The sequence below is a fragment of the Schistocerca cancellata genome, chromosome 12 (genome assembly GCF_023864275.1).
Source record: "Schistocerca cancellata isolate TAMUIC-IGC-003103 chromosome 12, iqSchCanc2.1, whole genome shotgun sequence".
In the NCBI taxonomy this organism is placed as follows: Eukaryota; Metazoa; Arthropoda; class Insecta; order Orthoptera; family Acrididae; genus Schistocerca; species Schistocerca cancellata.
In genome coordinates this window covers 48145619-48163641 of record NC_064637.1, presented here as the reverse complement: position 1 = coordinate 48163641, position 18023 = coordinate 48145619, and positions in this window count along the sequence as shown.

Here is an 18023-nt window from a genome sequence, read left to right as displayed (position 1 = left end):
GGTCGTGCGGTAGCGTTTCGCCTCCCGCGCACGGGGTCCCAGGTTCGATTTCCGGGGGGGTCAGGGATTTTCTCTGCCTCGAGATGACTGGGTGGTGTGTGTCATTCATCATCATTGACTCGCGAGTTGCCGAAGAAAAATAAAAAAAACATCGTCGTTCTGTCACGGTTCGCACAGCACCCCCCCTCCTCCCCACCCCCCTCGGAGGTTCGAATCCACCCTCGGGCATGGGTGGGTGTGTTGTCCTCAGCTTAAGTTAGGTTTAGTTATGCGTAAGCCTAGGGACCTTTGACCTCGGCAGTTTGGTCCCATAGTCCTTACCACAAATTTTCTGCCCTACGGTATTTCCGAACCGGGGCAAAAATTTGATAGTGGTGCCCCCTCCCCTCGAGGACTTTAAATATGATTAAAACTCAATCTTTCAATAAATATGTTCATTTTGTAGCGCACATCTTTCTGAAGAGTTTAATATATATATAGCCATTAAAATTCCTACACAACAAAGATGACGTGCTACAGACGCGAAATTTAACTGACAGGGAGAGGATGCTGTGATATGCAAATGTTTAGCTTTTCAGAGCATTCACACAAGGTTGACGCCGGTGGTGGCACCTAGAACGTGCTGACATGAGGAAAGTTTCCAACGGATTTCTCATACACAAACAACAGTTGACCGGCGTTGCCTGGTGAAACATTGTTGTCATGCCTCGTGTAAGGAGGAGAAATGCGTACCATCACGTTTCCGACTTTGATAAAGGTCGGATTGTAGCCTGTCGCGATTGCGGTTTTTCGTATCGCGACATTGCTGCTCGCGTTGGCCGAGATCCAATGACTGTTACCGGAATATGGTATCGGTGGGTTCAGGAGGGTAATACGGAACGCCATGCTGGATCCCAACGGCCTCGTATCACTAGCAGTAGAGATGACAGGCATCTTATCCGCATGGCTGTAACGGATCGTGCACCGACGTCTCGATCCCTGAGTCAACAGATGGGACGTTTGCAAGACAACAACCGTCTGTACCAACAGTTCGACGACGTTTGTAGCAGCATGGACCATCAGCTCGGAGACCATGGCTGCGGTTGCCCTCGATGCTGCATCACAGACAGGAGCGCCTGCAATGGTGTACTCCATGACGAACCAGGATGCACGAATGGCAAAACGTCATTTTTTCGGATGAATCCAGGTTCTGTTTACAGCATCATGATGGTCGCATCCGTGTTTGGCGACATCGCGGTGAACGCACATTGGAAGCATGTATTCGTCATCGCCATACTGGCTATCACCCGGCGTTGGTTACACGTCTTCGTCACCTCTTGTTCGCAATGACGGCACTTTGAACAGTGAACGTTACATTTCAGATGTGTTACGACCCGTGGCTCTACCCTTCATTCGATCTCTGCGAAACCCTACATTTCAGCAGGATAACGCTCGACCGCATGTTGCAGGTCCTGTACGGGCGTTTCATGATACAGAAAATGTTCGACTGCTGCCATGGCCAGAACATTCTCCACATCTCTCACCAACTGAAAACGTCTGGTCAATGGTGGCCGTGCAACTGGCTCATCACAATACGCCAGTCACTACTCTTGATGAACTGTGGTATCGTGTTGAAGCTGCATGGGCAGCTGTACCTGTACACGACATCCGAGCTCTGTTTGACTCAATGCCCAGGCGAATCAAGGCCGTTATTACGGCCAGAGGTTGTTGTTCTGGGTACTGATTTCTCAGGATCTATGCACCCAAATTGCGTGAAAATGCAATCACATGTCAGTTCTAGCATAATATATTTGTCCAATTAATACCCGTTTATCATCTGCATTTCTTCTTGGTGTAGCAATTTTAATGGCCAGTAGTGTATGTTCGAGGAAATGTAAGACTCGGTCTTAAGTGCGCTAGAGCGAAGGGCCATGCCTCTTCACACAGCAGTCTTCTATAGCACGTCACTGTAATTCGATCTGTGGTATTCAAACGTGTGTATTTTGTAATGGAAGCCATCGCACCTATATTCACGACAGTGGAAATTAAAATGTTCTGTGGTGCCTCTCCTGCTCCCAGTCGGCCGGTTTGACATCCTCCGTCCCCTCCCCCTTAAAAAAAAAAAAGAAGACTTTCAATTAATACTGGGTGGGATTATTTAAGACCGTGAGAATAAGAACTTTTCAGGAAATTTGCACTCTTTGTTGTCTGTTAGCTCATAACTTTCTCTTTTGTGACATAAAATTAAGGACAGTAAACATAAAGCCAGTAAAAACATGAAACAAGCAAGACGTACACATTTCTTACATCCTTAGGTCCCAACATTCTTTTCTGTCTAATCTTGGTACAGCTTTACATGGCGTGCTTTCCTTTCTGTGAAAGAGTCTATTACCTCCTCAAAGTTCGTCAAACGTGTTGCTACATGAAAAATCAAAATGCCTTTGTCCAATACTGTAAAAGCTGTTTGTGGTGTCACCGCCAGACACCACACTTGCTAGGTAGTAGCTTTAAATCGGCCGCGGTCCATTAGTACATGTCGGACCCGCGTGTGCCACTGTCAGTACTTGCAGACCTAGCGCCACCACATGGCAGCTCTAGAAAGACGGACTAGCACTCGCCCCAGTTGTACGACGACTTTGCTAGCGACTACACTGACGAAGCCTTTCTCTCATTTGCCGAGAGACAGTTAGAATAGCCTTCACCTAAGTCCATGGCTACGACCTAGCAAGGCGCCATTAGCCTTACAGTGCTTGTACTGAAAGAGTCTTATTTTTATCGTCAGGAGCGATGTACCACAATGATGGATTAAAGTTAAGTATAACATCAGCTACGTACTTTTATTTATAGCATTCAATACGTATCCTGTTCCAGAACTCACGCCAGCCGGCGTGTGTGTACGCGTGCATTTCGGTTACCCGTCACTGTGGACTGGCTGTCTTGTCAGTCCACAACACTGTTAATACGAATAGTACCCAAGATTGGTGTGGTTTCTCGATTTGGGTGAACTGAAAACTGCGCCCACTGAAATTTGCGCCCAGAAAGGGCCGCTGTAGAGAACTGTAGAGAACTGTCGATGCACTCTTAACATTGACCTTCTCAGTTCGCAGCGTTCTGTGTAGTATGGTTTGAAAATGGGAGCTCTGAAACCTCAGGAACCACGTGTTTGTCTGCCCTCTCAACAGATACCCCTCCGTTGTGGTTGTACCCACGGTACGGCTAACTGTATCGCTGAGGCACGCAAGCCTCCCCACCAACGGCATGGTCTATGGTTCGTGGGGGAGGGGGGGGGGGAGCTAAATATGTTATTTTTATTTATAAATTGCTATTTGCGTTTTGTATATTTTCCTATCTATATACAGAAGATGTATATAGATAGAAAAATATACAAAATGCGAATAGCAATTTATAAATAAAAATAGCAAACGGTTTAACGGATTATTAACGAAGCAGAACAAGTAACCGAAAACCTCTCACGTGGTAGATGACTAGCACGTAGCTTCGAATGTCTTCCTTTTTTTTCGGCTGCATATTTTGAAAATGATTCGTCAGTATCGGTGTCTTTAGCCAGCTCATTTGTTGGTTGACTAACTGCTAAAAGTAGTCACTCGTGCTTGATTCATGGTGCACCGAAGATAATTCTAACTAATTTGGTTTTGAAAAAGGAATTCTCTTACATAACGCTAGCGAACACACAAAGTTAAGAACCTTAGCGGCAAAATAAAGTTTGAAACAGTTTTCTAGTCGTGATATTTGTGCAAGAATACCGTCTTCAGGAATCTTTACATCTACATGGATACTCTGCAAATGACATTTAAGCGCCTGGCAGACGGTTCATCGAACCACATTCACAATTCTCTATTATTCCAATCTCCTATAGCGCGCGGTAGTAACAAACGCCTATATCTTTCCGTGCGAGCTCTGATTTCCTTTATTTTATCATGGTGATCGTTTCTCCCTATGTAGGCCGGTGTCAACAAAATACACTCCTGGAAATGGAAAAAAGAACACATTGACACCGGTGTGTCAGACCCACCATACTTGCTCCGGACACTGCGAGAGGGCTGTACAAGCTTTATTGACACATTCCTGGGATCAGATACATCACATGATCACACTGACAGAACCACAGGCACATAGACACAGGCAACAGAGCATGCACAATGTCGGCACTAGTACAGTGTATATCCACCTTTCGCAGCAATGCAGGCTGCTATTCTCCCATGGAGACGATCGTAGAGATGCTGGATGTAGTCCTGTGGAACGGCTTGCCATGCCATTTCCACCTGGCGCCTCAGTTGGACCGGCGTTCGTGCTGGACGAGCAGACCGCGTGAGACGACGCTTCATCCAGTCCCAAACATGCTCAATGGGGGACAGATCCGGAGATCTTGCTGGCCAGGGTAATTGACTTACACCTTCTAGAGCACGTTGGGTGGCACGGGATACATGCGGTCTTGCATTGTCCTGTTGGAACAGCAAGTTCCCTTGCCGGTCTAGGAATGGTAGAACGATGGGTTCGATGACGGTTTGGATGTACCGTGCACTATTCAGTGTCCCCTCGACGATCACCAGTGGTGTACGGCCAGTGTAGGAGATCGCTCCCCACACCATGATGGCGGGTGTTGGCCCTGTGTGCCTCGGTCGTATGCAGTCCTGATTGTGGCGCTCACCTGCACGGCGCCAAACACGCATACGACCATCATTGGCACCAAGGCAGAAGCGACTCTCATCGCTGAAGACGACACGTCTCCATTCGTCCCTCCATTCACGCCTGTCGCGACACCACTGGAGGCGGGCTGCACGATGTTGGGGCGTGAGCGGAAGACGGCCTAACGGTGTGCGGGACCGTAGCCCAGCTTCATGGAGACGGTTGCGAATGGTCCTCGCCGATACCCCAGGAGCAACAGTGTCCCTAATTTGCTGGGAAGTGGCGGTGCGGTCCCCTACGGCACTGCGTAGGATCCTACGGTCTTGGCGTGCATCCGTGCGTCGCTGCGGTCCGGTCCCAGGTCGACGGGCACGTGCACCTTCCGCCGACCACTGGCGACAACAACGATGTACTGTGGAGACCTCACGCCCCACGTGTTGAGTAATTCGGCGGTACGTCCACCCGGCCTCCCGCATGCCCACTATACGCCCTCGCTCAAAGTCCGTCAACTGCACATACGGTTCACGTCCACGCTGTCGCGGCATGCTACCAGTGTTAAAGACTGCGATGGAGCTCCGTATGCCACGGCAAACTGGCTGACACTGACGGCGGCGGTGCACAAATGCTGCGCAGCTAGCGCCATTCGACGGCCAACACCGCGGTTCCTGGTGTGTCCGCTGTGCCGTGCGTGTGATCATTGCTTGTACAGCCCTCTCGCAGTGTCCGGAGCAAGTATGGTGGGTCTGACACACCGGTGTCAATGTGTTCTTTTTTCCATTTCCAGGAGTGTAGACGAACCATATTTATAATCTGAAATTTAAAAAAAGAAAAACAAAACATTGAAAAACAGACCTAAGACAAGTTGAGAACCTAAAGCTAATTTACCTGGGGCTGCTTTGGCCCGGGACAAAGTAGCCCCAAAAATGGTGCCAAGTAGCACACAATTTAATCATTTCCAAATTAACCATTAACTACAAATAATTAATCAACCTTATCTTCTCTGTGTAAGAGTAAATGCCTTAGAGGATAAACTGTCTACTTACCAAATTTTTCTGGCCTGTGCTAGTCTGTCTACAACACAAAGTAGGAACAGAACAAAAATCGTACTACTTTGCTGCAGTCAGAAAGTGACGACACTACACTCTGGTGGGCATTGTGAGAAGTTTTTGCGACATCACAAAAGGTAGCTGGTGCTGCCACCTAGGATGTAGTATAAGTTCTAGGAGCAATTGTTGAAGTGTTTGCACACAATGAAATTCAAAAACTTTTATTTCGTTGTGGGCCGAAGTAGCCCCGCAAGGGCCAATGTAACCCCGGTTGACGGTAAATGAGTTTTGCTATATGGGGAGCAAAATAACATGATGGTGGAAGTAGAGAGGATATAAAATGTAGACTGGCAATGGCAAGGAAAGCGTTTCTAAAGAAGAGAAATTTGTTAACATCGAGTATAGATTTAAGTGTCAGAAAGTCATCTCTGAAAGTATTTGTACGGAGTGTAGTCATGTATGGAAGTGAAACGTGGACGATAAATAGTTTAGACAAGAAGAGAATAAAAGCTTTCGAAATGTGGTATTACAGAAGAATGCTGAAGATTAGAGGGGTAGATCACATACCTAATGAGGAGGTATTGAATAGAATTGGGGAGAAGAGAGATTTGTGGCACAACTTGACAAGAAGAAGGGATCGGTTGGTAGGACATGTTCTGCGGCATCAAGGGATCGCCAATTTAGTATTGGAGGCGAAGCGTGGAGGGTAAAAATCGTAGAGGGAGACCAAGAGATGAGTACACTAAGCAGATTCAGAAGTATGTAGCCTGCAGTAAGTACTGGGAGATGAAGAACCTTGCACAGGATAGAGTAGCATGGAGAGCCGCATCAAACCAGTCTCTGGACTGAAGACCACAACAACAACAACAACAACAACATTGTTTTCAAGAGTGGTCACGAGACGAGAAATGTAAACCCACATGTATACTCTTCAAACCACCATGAGGTGCATGGCATATGGTGTCTCGAGGACTCTTTGGCTATTGTCGGAGATATTTTGCACATTATTCAATGAGTAATTTTTTATAAATGCGGTACAAAAATGAAAAATCTCTTTTCTATCGCCTTTGAGAAAAGCTGTATTTCTAATTCTAGCTTCTTATTGTAGAAATAGAATGAAACACAGACAGGAAGGGTGTCTATTTGATCCTCTAAATACGCTGTACCATAATAAGGTACGTCTACAAATGTTTAACTTTGAGTTTATGTTTTTCGTAAATTATTACATGATTTTACTTTCGATATGTGTGTTATCACCTTAATTGGTGAAAGTACCGCATATGATTTGATTGCATCTTTTGTATTGTATTATTTCAGGACATCAGGAATTACAGTGTTGAGAGAATGGCCACAATATTCAGAAGCAGTTGTGCCGGCTGCGGCCAGCAAGGACTGTAAAAGCTGTTTTGCATATTTACGATCGCACTTTTTTAGCGTCCCTCATTACTGTATGACTTGCGCGAATCACGTCATGTAGGATCGATAAGGCATATCCATTCTTACAAAGTTCCTAAATTGGGGTTTCAGCTCCTTCCTTAACAGGCAGTATGTGGCCCAGCCTTCACCCCATTCTTATCAGCCAGTGTCGGAAACAATTCTTACTTCGGGCATTGTCCGCGGCTCGTGGTCTTGCGGTAGTGTTTCGCCACCCGCGCACGGGGTCCCGGGTTCGATTTCCGGGGGTCAGGGATTTTCTCTGCCTCGAGATGACTGGGTGGTGTGTGTCATTCATCATCATTGACTCGCGAGTTGCCGAAGAAAAATAAAAAAACATCGTCGTTCTGTCACGGTTCGCATCGCACAGCACCCCCCCCTCCTCCCCCCACCCCTCCCCCTCACCACCCCACAGAGGTACGAATCCACCCTCGGGCATGGGTGGATGTGTTGTCCTCAGCTTAAGTTAGGTTTAGTTATGCGTAAGCCTAGGGACGGATGACCTCGGCAGTTTGGTCCCATAGTCCTTACCACAAATTTTCTGCCCTTCGGTATTTCCGAACCGGGGTAAAAATTTGATAGTGATGCCCCCTCCCCTCAAGGACTTTAAATATGATTAAAGCTCAATCTTTCAATAAATATGTTCATTTTGTAGCGCACATCTTTCTGAAGAGTTTAATATATATATAGTCATTAATATTGCTACGCAACAAAGATGACGTGCTACAGACGCGAAATTTAACTGACAGGAAGAAGATGCTGTGATATGCAAATGTTTAGCTTTTCAGGGCATTCACACAAGGTTGACGCCAGTGGTGGCACCTACAACGTGCTGACATGAGGAAAGTTTCCCACCGATTTCTCATACACAAACAGCAATTGACCGGCGTTGACTGGTGAAACGTTGTTGTGATGCCTCGTGTAAGGACGAGAAATGCGTACCATCACGTTTCCGACTTTGATAAAGGTCGGATTGTAGCTTATCGCGATTGCGGTTTATCGTATCGCGACATTGCTGCTCGCGTTGGTCGAGATCCAATGACTGTTAGCAGAATATGGAATCGGTGGGTTCAGGAGGGTAATACGGAACGCCGTGCTGGATCCCAACGGCCACGTATCACTAGCAGTCGAGATGACAGGCATCTTATCCGCACGGCTGTAACGGATCGTGCACCGACGTCTCGATCCCTGAGTCAATAGATGAGGACGTTTGCAAGACAACAACCATCTGCACGAACAGTTCGACGACGTTTGCAGCAGCATGGACCATCAGCTCGGAGATCGTGGCTGCGGTTGCCCTCGATGCTGCATCACCTGGGTGCACCAATGGCAAAACGTCATTTTTTCGGATGAATCCAGGTTCTGTTTACAGCATCATGATGGTCGCATACGTGTTTGGCGACATCGCGGTGAACGCACATTGGATGCATGTATTCGTCATCGCCATACTGGCTATCACCCGGCGTTGGTTACACGTCTTCGTCACCTCTTGTTCGCAATGACGGCACTTTGAACACTGGACGTTACATTTCAGATGTGTTACGACCCGTGGCTCTACCCTTCATTCGATCTCTGCGAAACCCTACATTTCAGCAGGATAACGCTCGACCGCATGTTGCAGGTCCTGTACGGGCGTTTCTGGATACAGAAAATGTTCGACTGCTGCCCTGGCCAGAACATTCTCCACATCTTTCACCAACTGAAAACGTCTGGTCAATGGTGGCCGAGCAACTGGCTCGTCACAATACGCCAGTCACTACTGTTGATGAACTGTGGTATCGTGTTGAAGCTGCATGGGCAGCTGTACCTGTACACGACATCCGAGCTCTGTTTGACTCAATGCCCAGGCGAATCAAGGCCGTTATTACGGCCAGAGGTTGTTGTTCTGGGTACTGATTTCTCAGGATCTATGCACCCAAATTGCGTGAAAATGTAATCACATGTCAGTTCTAGCATAATATATTTGTCCAATTAATACCCGTTTATCATCTGCATTTCTTCTTGGTGTAGCAATTTTAATGGCCAGTAGTGTATGTTCGAGGAAATGTAAGACTCGGTCTTAAGTGCGCTAGAGCGAAGGGCCATGCCTCTTCACACAGCAGTCTTCTATAGCACGTCACTGTAATTCGATCTGTGGTATTCAAACGTGTGTATTTTGTAATGGAAGCCATCGCACCTATATTCACGACAGTGGAAATTAAAATGTTCTGTGGTGCCTCTCCTGCTCCCAGTCGGCCGGTTTGACATCCTCCGTCCCCTCCCCCTTAAAAAAAAAAAAGAAGACTTTCAATTAATACTGGGTGGGATTATTTAAGACCGTGAGAATAAGAACTTTTCAGGAAATTTGCACTCTTTGTTGTCTGTTAGCTCATAACTTTCTCTTTTGTGACATAAAATTAAGGACAGTAAACATAAAGCCAGTAAAAACATGAAACAAGCAAGACGTACACATTTCTTACATCCTTAGGTCCCAACATTCTTTTCTGTCTAATCTTGGTACAGCTTTACATGGCGTGCTTTCCTTTCTGTGAAAGAGTCTATTACCTCCTCAAAGTTCGTCAAACGTGTTGCTACATGAAAAATCAAAATGCCTTTGTCCAATACTGTAAAAGCTGTTTGTGGTGTCACCGCCAGACACCACACTTGCTAGGTAGTAGCTTTAAATCGGCCGCGGTCCATTAGTACATGTCGGACCCGCGTGTGCCACTGTCAGTATTTGCAGACCTAGCGCCACCACATGGCAGCTCTAGAAAGACGGACTAGCACTCGCCCCAGTTGTACGACGACTTTGCTAGCGACTACACTGACGAAGCCTTTCTCTCATTTGCCGAGAGACAGTTAGAATAGCCTTCAGCTAAGTCCATGGCTACGACCTAGCAAGGCGCCATTAGCCTTACAGTGCTTGTACTGAAAGAGTCTTATTTTTATCGTCAGGAGCGATGTACCACAATGATGGATTAAAGTTAAGTATAACATCAGCTACGTACTTTTATTTATAGCATTCAATACGTATCCTGTTCCAGAACTCACGCCAGCCGGCGTGTGTGTACGCGTGCATTTCGGTTACCCGTCACTGTGGACTGGCTGTCTTGTCAGTCCACAACACTGTTAATACGAATAGTACCCAAGATTGGTGTGGTTTCTCGATTTGGGTGAACTGAAAACTGCGCCCACTGAAATTTGCGCCCAGAAAGGGCCGCTGTAGAGAACTGTAGAGAACTGTCGATGCACTCTTAACATTGACCTTCTCAGTTCGCAGCGTTCTGTGTAGTATGGTTTGAAAATGGGAGCTCTGAAACCTCAGGAACCACGTGTTTGTCTGCCCTCTCAACAGATACCCCTCCGTTGTGGTTGTACCCACGGTACGGCTAACTGTATCGCTGAGGCACGCAAGCCTCCCCACCAACGGCATGGTCTATGGTTCGTGGGGGAGGGGGGGGGGGAGCTAAATATGTTATTTTTATTTATAAATTGCTATTTGCGTTTTGTATATTTTCCTATCTATATACAGAAGATGTATATAGATAGAAAAATATACAAAATGCGAATAGCAATTTATAAATAAAAATAGCAAACGGTTTAACGGATTATTAACGAAGCAGAACAAGTAACCGAAAACCTCTCACGTGGTAGGTGACTAGCACGTAGCTTCGAATGTCTTCCTTTTTTTTCGGCTGCATATTTTGAAAATGATTCGTCAGTATCGGTGTCTTTAGCCAGCTCATTTGTTGGTTGACTAACTGCTAAAAGTAGTCACTCGTGCTTGATTCATGGTGCACCGAAGATAATTCTAACTAATTTGGTTTTGAAAAAGGAATTCTCTTACATAACGCTAGCGAACACACAAAGTTAAGAACCTTAGCGGCAAAATAAAGTTTGAAACAGTTTTCTAGTCGTGATATTTGTGCAAGAATACCGTCTTCAGGAATCTTTACATCTACATGGATACTCTGCAAATGACATTTAAGCGCCTGGCAGACGGTTCATCGAACCACATTCACAATTCTCTATTATTCCAATCTCCTATAGCGCGCGGTAGTAACAAACGCCTATATCTTTCCGTGCGAGCTCTGATTTCCTTTATTTTATCATGGTGATCGTTTCTCCCTATGTAGGCCGGTGTCAACAAAATACACTCCTGGAAATGGAAAAAAGAACACATTGACACCGGTGTGTCAGACCCACCATACTTGCTCCGGACACTGCGAGAGGGCTGTACAAGCTTTATTGACACATTCCTGGGATCAGATACATCACATGATCACACTGACAGAACCACAGGCACATAGACACAGGCAACAGAGCATGCACAATGTCGGCACTAGTACAGTGTATATCCACCTTTCGCAGCAATGCAGGCTGCTATTCTCCCATGGAGACGATCGTAGAGATGCTGGATGTAGTCCTGTGGAACGGCTTGCCATGCCATTTCCACCTGGCGCCTCAGTTGGACCGGCGTTCGTGCTGGACGAGCAGACCGCGTGAGACGACGCTTCATCCAGTCCCAAACATGCTCAATGGGGGACAGATCCGGAGATCTTGCTGGCCAGGGTAGTCGACTTACACCTTCTAGAGCACTTTGGGTGGCACGGGATACATGCGGTCTTGCATTGTCCTGTTGGAACAGCAAGTTCCCTTGCCGGTCTAGGAATGGTAGAACGATGGGTTCGATGACGGTTTGGATGTACCGTGCACTATTCAGTGTCCCCTCGACGATCACCAGTGGTGTACGGCCAGTGTAGGAGATCGCTCCCCACACCATGATGGCGGGTGTTGGCCCTGTGTGCCTTGGTCGTATGCAGTCCTGATTGTGGCGCTCACCTGCACGGCGCCAAACACGCATACGACCATCATTGGCACCAAGGCAGAAGCGACTCTCATCGCTGAAGACGACACGTCTCCATTCGTCCCTCCATTCACGCCTGTCGCGACACCACTGGAGGCGGGCTGCACGATGTTGGGGCGTGAGCGGAAGACGGCCTAACGGTGTGCGGGACCGTAGCCCAGCTTCATGGAGACGGTTGCGAATGGTCCTCGCCGATACCCCAGGAGCAACAGTGTCCCTAATTTGCTGGGAAGTGGCGGTGCGGTCCCCTACGGCACTGCGTAGGATCCTACGGTCTTGGCGTGCATCCGTGCGTCGCTGCGGTCCGGTCCCAGGTCGACGGGCACGTGCACCTTCCGCCGACCACTGGCGACAACATCGATGTACTGTGGAGACCTCACGCCCCACGTGTTGAGTAATTCGGCGGTACGTCCACCCGGCCTCCCGCATGCCCACTATACGCCCTCGCTCAAAGTCCGTCAACTGCACATACGGTTCACGTCCACGCTGTCGCGGCATGCTACCAGTGTTAAAGACTGCGATGGAGCTCCGTATGCCACGGCAAACTGGCTGACACTGACGGCGGCGGTGCACAAATGCTGCGCAGCTAGCGCCATTCGACGGCCAACACCGCGGTTCCTGGTGTGTCCGCTGTGCCGTGCGTGTGATCATTGCTTGTACAGCCCTCTCGCAGTGTCCGGAGCAAGTATGGTGGGTCTGACACACCGGTGTCAATGTGTTCTTTTTTCCATTTCCAGGAGTGTAGATGATTTTGTAAATAAGCTTTACCTACAATGTACTTTTAAAGATATAACAAGGGATGGCCTTTCTGATAGTGCATACGCCTGAATAGTGAGTCTCGGCATTAACATCTATTTATAAATAGCTGTTTAACCATGCGTAACGCCATGGTCCAAGCTGGTAACATACATAATTCTACTAACCCCCTAAGACATCCCCCCCCCTCCCCCCACTGGTAAAAGCACAAATCGCACCTTGCTCAATTCTCAGTGATTTTGCCCGCTTGTAGTGTAAAGTTTGTTGCTTCCTCGAATGGCATTTCAGTGACAAAATTTTACCCTAGATTACGCAAGCAACCAAGGTCGGCGATTGTGGCCGAGGTGGTCTATCGTGGCGCAGTTCAGTCGTAGTCTGGGGAGAAGGTAATTACAGCAATTGCGATGGTCCGCTGGTAAGCCGTGACACAAAGGGAGCAGATTTCACAAAGCTCCGGTTGGACGCAAATTTCACTGGGCGCAGTTTTCATGGATTCTTCGATTTGATTACGTGTATATTTGTCAGTCTGGTAGACAAAACGAAATAGGCCTTTCTAATATGCAGCAATTTTAACACACGACAATTAAGCAAGGCTGTTTTGGCAGAAACTGTCATTTTATGAACCTCATTCACGAAGTATCAATATCAAATGACTATTAGGCCTATTACAAGCAAAAAGTTTTATGTTAGGAAATAGATTCTAATTGCATTCATACGCTCCAGTTTCTCAAGGGACTCGTCATATTCTTCCATATAATTTGTGTTATGTCCCCGTGTCTTCTCCTTCCTCGCTCTAACACACAAACTTGTCATCATTAATTCTGTAATTAGTCCTACCATTGTCAAAAGTTATTCTCCGGTTAACTTCACTGACCCCGCCAGAATCACCACTTTAGTTGTGTCGCGTTTATTTTCCGGTTAGGCGTTATTACGTGTTCGCACAACGTGTTTTGCGCGCTATTTTGGGAATAGAACTTCCAGCGGCTGCTCATCAGGGACAGTACAGCTGGTAGTTCAGCGATATGGCAAAAATTTTCTGTCAAAATTTCATTTTCATTTATATACCGAGAAAATAACATGTAATCTCTCTTACCTGCTATTCCCGTTTGTCGTTTATTTCCATTCTGGCAATCTAAATTTATGGATTTCTCTAATAATTATAACAACGCTGATCATCCGCGCATCCAGTTAACCACAAAAACAGCGATTGGCATTCACCCGTCCAGGTTTATTCGGCTCAGTTCTTATAGCCTCGTCCCCTTTCGTCTGCGGGGAAGTTTTTTTTTACTTCTAGAAGCGACGGGGCTTCCACTTGCAGAGACATGTGCACTATGCACGCATTCAATAATCAACTTATGATTCGTTCAGAAATGAGCATAAAACGTGTTCAAAAACCAATTGGTATGCGTTTCAAAATCTCATGGATAATCGATAGACCAAAGTGCACTGATTGCTATACTCGTGTGAAACAATTTTTTTTTTTTTTTTTTTTTTAAGAACATGAATTTGGCGCCCCCTCCCCCCGTAACTGCACCTGGGGCAGATACCGTGGTTCCCATACAATATATTTTGTTTTGTTTTCATTTACTAAGAGGCCAATTTTAAGACTTCCGTTTCCATTGTCCAGTATATGTCTTGGAGGGTATGGATATTTCTTTCTACTGTAGCATTGTCATCAGCGTATGCACCTATCTGGCTAGTTTTCATAAATATGGCACCTCTTTTGTTGATTTTATTTGCTACACAATGCACAGCTATGTTGAATAGGACAGCGGAGAGACTGTCACCTTACTTCACGCCTTTATAAAGTCAAAGCTTTGAATTGTTCTGCTAAAGACCTTTACTTTTGCTCTTGTCTCTGCCATTGCCATTCTGATTAGTCTTGTTAGTTTAGAACATAAACCAACTTTTTTCAGTACTCTCTATAGTTCTTGCTGGTTTATGCTGCCAGATGCCTGTGTGAAGTCAATGAATAGGAAATGCAGATCTTTATCATACTCATAAAACTTTTCCATCATTTGACTTATCACAAATATTTGCCGAGTTGTTCCTCTGTCTGGTCGAAAGCCACACTGATATACCCTTAGTATGTCTTCTGTGTATTTCGGTATCTTTTCGTTTAATATACTTATGAAGATCTTATAAGCTGTGCTTAGGAGTGTTATACCTCTGTAGTTTTCCCATGCTATTCTGTCCCCCTTCCTTATAAATGGCGATTATTATTCCAGTTATCTGGCATAGTTTCTGTTTCCCGTATACCAGATATTAATATGTGCAGTTGCTTTATTACAGCCCCACCACCAGTTTTTATTACTTCAGGGATAATAAATAGGGTCTTTCACACACAACAATGTAAAAAAGCCCGTGGTTCCGAATATGAGGAAAGGTTAGTTTGAGAATTTTTTTGACATTTACAAAACTATATTTTTGTAAATTACTGGTAAAAGTGTTTTGGATACGCAATTTATTTCGTATAAAATGTGCGTTTGTAATTCACAGTTCAGCCAAAGACTACACCATCGCCAAGTTTCATTGTATTTCAACACAAGTAAACGTGTGTTTTTGAGGATTTTTTGGAAGTTACCATTGTTCGTTGCATAATCTAACAATCTGTAGCAAATCGGCATTTGTGATTTAGTTATTGTAGCAGATTTTCTAACTAACATAACATGTTACATCTAGTTTTTCCTTAAACAGGAGTAGCCCTATACACTATCTGCATTTATCGTAGGCCTAAACTAACTCCATATTCGAATTTGCTGACAACTACACTCCTGGAAATGGTAAAAAGAACACATTGACACCGGTGTGTCAGACCCACCATACTTGCTCCGGACACTGCGAGAGGGCTGTACAAGCAATGATCACACGCACGGCGCAGCGGACGCACCAGGAACCGCGGTGTTGGCCGTCGAATGGCGCTAGCTGCGCAGCATTTGTGCACCGCCGCCGTCAGTGTCAGCCAGTTTGCCGTGGCATACGGAGCTCCATCGCAGTCTTTAACACTGGTAGCATGCCGCGACAGCGTGGACGTGAACCGTATGTGCAGTTGACGGACTTTGAGCGAGGGCGTATAGTGGGCATGCGTGAGGCCAGGTGGACGTACCGCCGAATTGGTCAACACGTGGGGCGTGAGGTCTCCACAGTACATCGATGTTGTCACCAGTGGTCGGCGGAAGGTGCACGTGCCCGTCGACCTGGGACCGGACCGCAGCGACGCACGGATGCACGCCAAGACCGTAGGATCCTACGCAGTGCCGTAGGGGACCGCACCGCCACTTCCCAGCAAATTAGGGACACTGTTGCTCCTGGGGTATCGGCGAGGACCATTCGCAACCGTCTCCATGAAGCTGGGCTACGGTCCCGCACACCGTTAGGCCGTCTTCCGCTCACGCCCCAACATCGTGCAGCCCGCCTCCAGTGGTGTCGCGACAGGCGTGAATGGAGGGACGAATGGAGACGTGTCGTCTTCAGCGATGAGAGTCGCTTCTGCCTTGGTGCCAATGATGGTCGTATGCGTGTTTGGCGCCGTGCAGGTGAGCGCCATAATCAGGACTGCATACGACCGAGGCACACAGGGCCAACACCCGGCATCATGGTGTGGGGAGCGATCTCCTACACTGGCCGTACACCACTGGTGATCGTCGAGGGGACACTGAATAGTGCACGGTACATCCAAACCGTCATCGAACCCATCGTTCTACCATTCCTAGACCGGCAAGGGAACTTGCTGTTCCAACAGGACAATGCACGTCCGCATGTATCCCGTGCCACCCAACATGCTCTAGAAGGTGTAAGTCAACTACCCTGGCCAGCAAGATCTCCGGATCTGTCCCCCATTGAGCATGTTTGGGACTGGATGAAGCGTCGTCTCACGCGGTCTGCACGTCCAGCACGAACGCTGGTCCAACTGAGGCCCCAGGTGGAAATGGCATGGCAAGCCGTTCCACAGAACTACATCCAGCATCTCTACGATCGTCTCCATGGGAGAATAGCAGCCTGCATTGCTGCGAAAGGTGGATATACACTGTACTAGTGCCGACATTGTGCATGCTCTGTTGCCTGTGTCTATGTGCCTGTGGTTCTGTCAGTGTGATCATGTGATGTATCTGACCCCAGGAATGTGTCAATAAAGTTTCCCCTTCCTGGGACAATGAATTCACGGTGTTCTTATTTCAATTTCCAGGAGTGTACATTGCGCCAGCCAAAATTCAGACCCACTTTGAATGACGTTCTCGAACATGGGGTGAGTTGGTTAACGTTTGTAAGCAGCTGGAAATTGGCTGATTACTGTCAAACAGTAGGCTGCTGCTGCGGATCAGTGTGTTGGAACAACTCCTCAGAGTCATGTACCTTTGATACCTGTACCATAGGTACCTCATGTATTATCCTCTCCTGTGGATCCTGCAGAAAATATGGAATCTGTCATTATCTGTCCACTTGGCTATGAGTGGTGTGTCAGTGGTAGATCTAGGTGCCCTGTACAGTGTGGGTGGGGACCAGGGAGGACTCAGGGTGTTGTACTGATCCCCCTAACCAATAAGTCTGGGGCGCTGTCATTCACTGAAACCCAAACTAAGCACGTGGGACTCACTTCAAATGTTTTCATGAAACCTGTTTTGTCCAATACCAGGAGGCAGCAGACACAAAAGGATGGGGTCTACTAATCGCTTGCAGTTCAAATGTATGGCGAATGGTAGTACTCCTTAGGGAAATGGCAGCAAGCGACAGGAAAGTGTACCAGGTGCACTCAATGTGTATGCCTAGGAGCCTCTTTCAGCATCTTGAAAAGGCCATTCCGGAAGCCATTGAGGCAACAGGGTGCAACCAACTGCAGACTGTGGCGAACATTGGAACAAACGATGCCTTCTGTCTGGGCTCTGAGGTCATTCCAGCGACTGGCAGAGAAAGTTGAGAAGGCCAGCCTCGTATGAGAAGCTTCAATGAAACTCGTAACTTGCAGCATTGTCCCCAGAAATGACTGTGGTCCTGAGTCAAGTGGAAAGACTGAACCAGAGAGTTTGAAGGTTTTGTGATGAGCTGGGCTGCGACTTCCTGGATTGCGCCGTAAGGTTGAGAACTATAGGGTCCTTCTAAATCGGTCAGGTGTGAACTACACAACAGAGCCTGCTACTCAGGTAGCTGACTTAGTGTGGGGTGCACACAAAGCTTCTTTAGATTAGGCCACTCTCCATCCAATCCAGACAACAGCCTTAGGAAACCCAGAAGTGTCAGTGTAAGATCGAAAGAAATGCCTCCCACAGGTGAGAGTATTAAAATCTTAATGCTAAACTGCTGAAGCATTTGCAACAAAG